The sequence below is a fragment of the Pteropus vampyrus genome, unplaced genomic scaffold (genome assembly GCF_000151845.1).
Source record: "Pteropus vampyrus isolate Shadow unplaced genomic scaffold, Pvam_2.0 Scaffold51, whole genome shotgun sequence".
Lineage (NCBI taxonomy): Eukaryota > Metazoa > Chordata > Mammalia > Chiroptera > Pteropodidae > Pteropus > Pteropus vampyrus.
In genome coordinates this window covers 4,927,457-4,936,422 of record NW_011888832.1, presented here as the reverse complement: position 1 = coordinate 4,936,422, position 8,966 = coordinate 4,927,457, and the positions used below count along the sequence as shown (strand labels likewise).

Genomic DNA, 8,966 nt, shown 5'->3' with positions numbered 1-8,966 from the left:
GGCCTCCCCGGAGTGATTTAATTTGGCATGCCTCTCAGGAGCACGTGGGGCTCTGTGACATCCTTTCTGGACTCCAGCAGCCTTCCCGGTGAGATCCGCTCCCTCCACTCAACACACAGGAGTCGAACGTGGGGATCCTGGGAGGTGGCCTGGCCAGCGCCCGCCCGCCAGGGAAAACTTGTTGAACAGCACAGGGAAACGGTCACTGGGAAGCGGGAGGGCAGGTGGCAGGTGGACGGTGTGGTCCTCCTGGAGATGCTTTCTTTGCTGCGAGCTCGTGTGGGGGATGTTTATCAGAGAGGGGCAGACGGCAGACAGGCCTGCGATGAGGTGAGCCTCGGTTCTGTCTCCCGCTGCCTTTGACTGCTAGTGATAGGTGCCGCCGGCGTCCGGCCTGAGAAATGGCTGTGCTTCAGGCACCTCCGTTAACGCATCTTATCGATCTGCTGTGCCCCTGCCTCCACCGCCCCCACATCTCCCGCCCCGGAGAGAGAAAAAAAGCAGTAAAAACGTCAGGGCCACAGTGCAGCCCCAGCAGTGTGGTACGGGGGGGCTGCGGCCGCCCCCGGGGTGACCGCGTAGATGACGATCGTCACGCTGCTCCCCTCCACATCACCGTCCCGTGCCCCCCGCAGAGACGACGCAGGCCTGCTTGCACGGTGCGCTTTCAGAAAGACGCGTGCCTGTTCTGATGTCTTTCCCTCATGAAACGGTGTGGCTGTGATTCACTTTTCCCCCACTGACACATAGGACCTTCGTTAAATAGGACCGAAAACAATTAATCTGGGGCAGAACGCCTAGGACCCCATTCATAAATCATCTTTTTCCTTAGCTCCCCAGCACTGGTGTGTGAGGGGGGAGTCACAGCCCAGAGCCTGCGGGCCTCGCTAGCGGAAGAGAGCGTGGAAACTCAGCCCTCCGACTTCGCACATGACATGGAATGGCCATGATCCATACATGGCCGTAAGCACTGAGGGGACGTTTTTATGGCTTGTACATACGCATTTGTAATGTAGGAGAGATGGGATCTGCCACTGGCCCCAACCAGGGCATCGAATGCATCTTCCACATACGGACGCGAAGGCGCTCTGGCGGAAGTTCTGCTCTGTGGCTGTTCGGGCTGCAGAGCAAGGTCTTCTTGGAATAAAGCAGGCTGAGATCAGAGAGAGAAGGTGCTCGTGCACGTGGGAAGAGGTTTTTCCTAGGGCTGAGAGGGTAGCAGAGTGGTTAAGCGCCTGCCCAAACCTGGTGGCGGATTGTGGCTTTATCACTTACTAGCTTTGTGACCTTGGGCAAGTCACTCGGGTTCTCTAAGCATCTGTTTATTAATGATGGCAATCGTACCTGGCCTCATAAGGTTGTCGTAAAGATGACAGGGACCGATGTGTATACAATGTATAGACTGTCACTGGGGTTTTATGACAGCTTACTAAATGTGAGGGAGACGAAGATGCTGTTGATGATGATGGCATTGATGGCGATGACCCCTTGGTGTCCGGAATGTACCAGATTACGAAGTACAGCCACACGCTTTACTATCTGACTCGTGGCTGTCACGTAGGAAGCAGGTTCAACCACGTGAGCGCGAGCTCGGTGGCAGAGGCCAGGCAGCATGTGTCCCCGTGATGACTGCTTGAACTCCCGAGCTGGTCTGGGGTCTTGGACCCCTGCCCTTGACCCCTTGTCCCCTCACTGCTCTGTCTTCCTCATGCTGCCCATGGGCTGGGTGTCCCAACAGTGCAAAGTGCTTGTTCACATTAGGGCTGGCAAACCATGGCGAAGAAGGAGAATTTGTTGCCAGAATTGTCACTCAGCGTTCTTGTCTGTTTGCTGTGACTTTTGGACGGTCCGCGCCTTCGTTCCGTAATGATGTCAGTTCGTGGCGAATATGGCAAGCGGGAGACTAGAGGCAGCCAGTGTCTGAGTGCAGGGGGGGAAGTTGCCAAGTCGGCAACTAGGATTCTGTGTACCCTCTTTGCTCAATTAAAACCCTGTGTTTACCTCAGATCATCCCTGTCTGGGGGCCATCTGAGCCCGTCAGAGTCTCCAGAGCAGACGTGTACTGAGCCAGACATTCAGCGCAGTGCTTTACAAGTGCGATTTCAGTCGAGTTTCACGGCAGCCTCACAAAGGGGGCCCTTTTATCTGGCGGCCTTCTTGGCTGCAAGCAACCGAAGCCATCTTGCCGTTCAAGAAGGAGGGAGCTTTTTGGAAGGACATTGGGGCTTCCGATGTAACTGATCACTGTTGGGACTCGGAAGAATCTTCGGTCTCCCCGTAATTGTCAGGAGGCTGGAACACAGGCTGTGAACAGGGGCAAGGACCCGGTAAACCTGGAGGGCCGGGTGGCAGGAGGGCCGTTCCATGTGTCACCTCTGCTGCTCCAAGCAGGGCGTGTACCAAGACCCTCCCTAGGGCAGGAACGAAGGATCTTGTCTGTTGAGCGCCAATGATGCCAGGCAGGCTTATCTTTCATGAAGAGTACACACCACTGGGGGATCCCTAGACGGAGTTTTAAATGGGGAGAGCGGGATTCTAGGTGGCCCGGATCGGCAGATGACCACCACAGGAAATTCATGTCCTTGCTGTACGGAGGAATCACCCGAGGCCCAGAAGGCTGGGTGACTTGCCCAGTTTCTCACAGGCATCAAGTGGCAGAGCTGGATCTGCTCTCAGAATTCTCCTTCTCCCGACTTAGCTCTTATTCGCTTTCCTTGAAGACCACAGGATTAGGGACTATCCCATAGTACATACGACGCTCTCTATATATAATGAAGAAAACACTTTTGTTTATAAGCCATGAGTTTGTCCGAGGCCTGGCCTGGGGTTCCTTCCCACTTTCCTTTCCAAATGCGTCTTGTCCCATCTGCCCTTGTCAGCCTCGCTCCAGCTGGCTCCAGCCAGGCCCACCTCCTCCCTGGTTCTCAAACTCAGCCCCTTCTGCTTCTAAACATGGACCGTCTCGCATGCCTGCCAAAAGGCTCTCCCCTCAGCTCTTGAGGGGCTGGCTCATGCTCCATGGGGGTCTCGGCTCAGAGGCCCTTCCTCAGAGGCCCTGCCCTGTCTGAGTTGGTCTCAGCCAGTCTGTTTTCTGATCGTCATGGCCTTTAGCACAACTGCTCCTCCTCTGCCTCCAGCTGCATTGAACAAGGTCTGGTGTACAGTAGGTCCTCAAGAAACATTTGGTGAAGGAAAGAAAGAATGAATAACTCTCGACGAGACACACCTGGGAACACAGAGTAATCACCTGAGGAGTATTTTCAATTCACGAGGGCCTGTTCCCCCTCCGACGGGGCCCTCTCCAGTGAGAACCCCACCCCTCTTTTGGTTGTTGTTGGTGGTGGTGTCGGCGGCGGTGGTGGTGATGGCAGTGGTGTTACCGGTGGCGGTGTTGTTGTTGTTGTTATTGGTGTTGGTGGCGGTGTGGGTGGTGGTGGTGTGGGTGAGATTGGTAATTCCCTCTCCTGATGTTCCTTGCCTCTCCAGGTCTCCACCATTCTGCCTGAGTAATATTTTAATCACGGAAATGTAGAGTAAATGGCACCAGACTTAGGGCGCCTGGGTTCAAGGTCAAGTTCAGTGCATCCTGATCATTTGACCTGAGGCAGGTCCCTTAATGCCTCTAGGCTCAGTACAATTTGGGTCATTAAACTCCATTCGAGCTCCCTTATACAGTTGTGGAGGGTCAGGTAGGAGAGAACTTAGGAGCATGCCATGTGTTTCAAAGAATTCACACACTTAACACGTAAGCTGTTGACCCCGTTGACCCGTAAGCCGCATGTGTAACACAGGGCCACAATCCTCCCAAGGAAGGAGCCAGGGCTTGGGCATGAAGTCTACGGTGGGAGCAGGCAATCGTGAAGACACCTTAAGGTGTCTAAAGGCTCCCTGAGCCTCAGGGTCTAAAAGAGGCCTGTGGCGATTTGCATAATGATTTGTATAATACCTTTTGCAAGTCCTGTGAGGCAGGTGGGAAGGGATCATGACCCGTAATACTCCTTCCTCCAACCATCCTTGGCCTCTTTACCTTCACATCCTCCCTGCTGGAGAAAGGGTGGGTTGGGCTCCTCCTGGGGGCCCCTGCTGCCATCCCCTCTTTCTAGGAGTGTGTATGGGGTTGACTCAGAGCTCAGGTGCCGCGCTCTGATGGCTGGCAGGCCTGCAGCGTGACAGCTTTCACAGTTGAAACCATTAGAGGTTATTCCTTTAATTCGTTGTGGTTGTTCTCGCTCCTTCCTTAGAGAAACCTCTGATTTTCACTTGCGAGACGCTTGGCTGCCCTTGTCATACTCTACAAGGCGATTTCAGTTCTCCAATGCCAAAGAGCCTTTTCTGCTAATCAAAACACAGCTGCAGAGGCCCGCGTGATCTGCTAATGGGCACCCCAGCTCGGGGGGTATGTCTGTCTGTACCTGGGAAAATAGATATAATTAGGATAACAGATATCATATGCATATGCAAATGCAGCAGGTAAAAATGACTAGCAACGAGAAGCGGCTTGACTTTGCCAAATGCCGTCAGACCAGCCGCGTGGCTTAGGCAGAGGCCCACGCCGTCGCCCCCAGGCCTCCCCCAGGACCAGCTCCAGTGCCCTCTCTCCATCCCCTCTCCTCCCCTGGGCTGGACCCCTCCTGCAAGTTATTTTTCTTTTTCTTGGAAAAATAAATCCCCCTCCTTTTCTTTCTTTTTTTAAACAATTTTTATTTTTTAGGCGAGGCAACCCTTGGTTGACCTCACAGATTGTAAGGACCTTGTCAGCTTACAATCCCTTATTTTTTATTATTTTCCTAGGTGGTCTCCCATCCAAGTATTAACCAGGCCCGACCCTGCTTAGCTCCCGAGATCAGACGGGATCGGGCACGTTCAGGTTGGCGTGGCCGTAGAGCCCCTCGTTTTCTGCAGAGGCTCTTCCAAGAGCCCCAGAACTTACGAGGCTGCCGGGGTCCCAGCATCTGAGAGGTAAGCGGGGGACAGAGCGACGAGGAGAGAATGAATACTATCCATGTTTTACCTTTAGTAATGGTTCTGTCCCCAGAGTGACAGCACGGTGACCACAGAGGATCTGACACATCGTTAAGACCAAGTGTCTTTATTTGAAGATAATCGCCCTATGAGGAGAGCTTGGAAGCTTGATGGAAGTGTCGGAGGCCGGGGTTCCAGGGGTGTGTCTGCCCCTTCCCAGTGTCGTGAGCTCGGGCAAGTGACTTACCGCCCTGTGCCTAGCGTCCTTCACCCTAAAGTGGGCATAACGACAGCACCTACCTCGAAGGGCCTGGCAAGCCCTAAGCTCTCGGACGATGTCATCCCTTGTGATGGGTCCGCAGGAGGGTGAAGAGCGTCGAGGACCAGGCCTGGTGTCCTCGTCCCGCCGTATCATTCCATCCAAGCGCCCTTGGGTGAATCATTTCTCCTGTCTGAGGCTCAGTTTCCTCATCTGTAAAACGGGCTAATAATGCCTGCTTTCCTGGGCTGCTAAGAGGACCAGACAGACGGTGGATGAGTGTCACGGTGTTGTGTAACAGTGAACAACAGATGCTGGTTTTGTCTGCGGAGTAATGGTGTCTGCACCTTTGGGGACCCCTGAGTCTGATGTGATGGGGAGAGTCTCGTTCGTGAAACTCTGGGTCTGATAGGGTTGGAAGAGGTTCCTGAGCCCACGCAGTCCATCAGAAGGCTACGAAACTGTGCGGGCACACAACATGCTCACGCCTACCAGGCTGTGCAGGATTCAGTGTGGGCATCCGACTCCACCAAGCCAGGCGGGTCCACGTGGAGACATCTGGCTTTGTGGTTGGGGTTGGGACCTAGGCCTTTTTCGTTTCTGGATTCTCTGTACGTAACACAGTGCCCAGTGTGTTGTAGACGCTCAAGAACTATTGGTTGCCCAAATCAATGGATGCCCAGGTGCTGAATCACATTGTAAACTTATTTCTCTGCCCTGTGGGTGGAGTAGACAGCTGTCACAGCCCTGGTCCCTCTAGCAACGGTGAGGATGATACACTGCATTGCAGACAGACTTTGGAGTCGAAAGCATGTTCACATCTCAGTTCTGCCACATACTAGCAGTGACCTTGTTTGAACTTCAGTTTGACAGAACGTGCTAAACTTCAGTTTGCCTCATCTGTAAAGCGGGGATGAAAACAAGACCTCCTTTATGAGATTATTGTACAGATTCTTTAAACCTGTATGTGCCGGTGTCTGGCGGATACGGAAGACGAAGGTAGTAGAATTGAAACGGGTCTCCCTGTCCCTTCCCCTCCGACCTCCTACACAGATTCTGGGGCTGTTTCACACCCAGTTCGGTCCCGAACCCCACAAGTGAATCTGATCCTTTATCGAATCGCGGCATTGATGTTTTTGATTTCGTTGAAGGCATCAATATTCGCTCAATAGTATAAGTCTTAAATAAGCATCTAACCAACATATTAGAGATGACGAAAGTCATTTCTGCAAAAAAGATTATGTCACACGATTATGTTTCCATCGTTGTCTGGGGCCTCCGTAGTCGGCCAATCTCCGCAGCTACTTAAAGGATGACATTAGTCCTGATACTGTGCGAAATGACGAGTTCCTCAGGGTAGGTTTAGTTTTAATAGTGTATGTCAGCAGCAAATGGCTTGGAAGACCCAGAGGAAAAAGCACAGCGTGGGCTCTCGCCGAAGCGATGATATGGGTATATTTAATATCTATATTAAAACGCTTTTAGGCGCCGCGGTGATATTGAACGGGATAGTTAGACACATGCAGGCGAACCCCTTGGGTTTATGGGGCATGGAGCAATGTGCATTACAGAAACCTTTCGAGATCGTTCAAAGTCAAATCTGAGCTTCAAAAGTCTTTGACAGACATTTGACCCCGGTAGTAAGATACTCTGAAACAAGCTGGAAGAATCAAATCTCTTCGTTTATTTATTTTTTATTTTTAGTTTTGGTAAGTCCACTGATAAGTTCGCTGCGCTGTTACAATGTTTCATCACTTGCCTCCAGCAAAGAGCAACCTTCCACCTGAAGTCACAATTTATTAGAGTGCCCAGAACATCCTGGCTGTTAACCCAAAAGATGGCCAGGGGTCCTTAGAGGCAAAACGAACCACAGCTCAGAATCACAGATGAAAAGATTGAACACAAAAAATTGGTTTGGAAGTGATCTCAGGGAAGATCGTGTACAACCGACACCACTTTCCTATTCCAGATGCACGGGGTTCAGTTGTAGAGTTGTCGCAGGTCCAGCCTGAGCCGAGCAGGGGCCCAGGCCTGCATGAGGGAGGGGAGACGGGGCAGCAGGGGACAAGCATGCTTGCTAGGGACATATACCTTCCAAGAAGGGGCGGTCCTCTCTGCCCCAGGGAGTGGTCAGAGAAGCCCAGACCGGAAGAGCAATGAACAGATTGGGGGTTCAGCAGACTCTGACGCTGTCAACGTCCATCCCCTCTGGTTTCATAGAGTGGCCCTTGCTCCAGCCTGTCTTACTTCCTCAGAGGCAAAGTGAGTCTTGTAGCAGGGGAATGTCTCTGAGGCAGGGAGAGCCATTAGACCACAGAAACTGCAGGTGCCTTCGGTTGTCCTCGCCGGCACAACCCCGTGGACCTCACGCTTGGATGGCCACAAAGAGGTAACTCCTTCGGGTAGCCAGCCATCCGGAACCGTGCCTCGGAGGGCACCTGTACATAACGCGCCACCTGGGAACTATCGACTCTAAAAGTGGATGTATGAAGAGATAGAGAATTCCCCACATGTCATCCTGGGTTCTTGGCTACACAAATCGCTAAAATTCCTTTAGCGTTTTTGAGAATTGTATTTCAAATGGGGTTATAAGTAATAACGGGTTTTCGGGCCAGAAACGGGTAGCTCTACATTTGGTAAAGGGACATCGCGAAGCGTCACGTTGACGTATTAATGGCTCTGATGTGTCCTGAAGGGAGAAACTCGCCAGCGAAACTGGTTTCAGTCTGTTCACCCTGGCACTTCCGTCCAGAATGTGACGGCTGCGAACTCCTCTCCACAGAAGTCTGTTGTCGTTGTATCCCTGTGACACGCACTTTAAGAATCACCGTGTGGTAGGCAGGACTCTAAACGTGCTCCCCCTTCCCAAGATTCTCTTCTGCCGGTTATTCCGTCAAAGCCGAGTGTGGATACGGCTGTGAAGGGATTTTGCAGATGTGATTAGAGGTAAGTGAGTTGACCCTACAATGCAGAGGTTTTCCAGGTGGGCCTAACTCCATCAGTTGAGCCCTTGATGGAAAGTGAGCGTGATTTGAAGTTCCCTCGCTGCATTCGAAGGTGGAAGGGACCCCAGGGGAAGGAACGCAGGCAGCCCGGAAGAGCAGAAAGCGGCCCCGGCTGACAACCGGCAAAGACATGGGGATGTCAGACCTGCGGCCACAAGGGACAGGGTTCTGCAAGACCAACAACAACCTGAGTGGACCTGGAGGCAGATTCCGCCCAGAGCCCCCAGATGGGAACCCGGGTGGCCAAGGCCTCGATTTCGGCCTTGTGAGATGCTGCGTAGGGAACCAGGGAAGCAGCCGACTGCTGCCCCACAGACCGTGAGATAATAATTGGGTGCCGTTTTAAGCCACTAAGTTTGTGACAACTCGTTATACGACGAAACAAAAGCAAACAAATGAACGTGTGCGGACGCAGAGAAATCAAAGCAGGATTCGTCGTGGCGCGCTCTCCCCTGCCCCGTCACGTTCATACGGTGCTTTGCTCTCGGCGTCTTCGGGGTGCACCGGCAATGGTCACACCCTAGCAGGGCCGGTGTCTCCGTTTCTACAGGTGAGGGATCGACTCAGGGAGATCGAGGGACGTGCTCAAGAGACAAGATGACTTGAACGGGGCTCTCGTCATGTGGGGTGTGAGTGTGGGGACCGGGGTCGAGGGTTCTTTTACTTTCTCTTGCTTTCCAAAAGGAAAAACGTGAGCATTTTAGAGACATCGCAACTGGGAGCTTGCAAAGGAAGATGAA

At 52.7% G+C, this 8,966-nt stretch overlaps 1 long non-coding RNA gene across 1 annotated transcript in view; it reads left to right on the top strand.

The window, feature by feature from the left end:
- LOC111739590 overlaps positions 1-8,966 on the top strand; it is a 36,277-nt gene that overhangs the window by 14,219 nt on the left and 13,092 nt on the right. Inside the window, exon 2 of the long non-coding RNA XR_002780318.1 lies at positions 4,792-4,959. This is a non-coding gene — a long non-coding RNA (uncharacterized LOC111739590). The remainder of the gene's footprint in view (positions 1-4,791; positions 4,960-8,966) is intronic.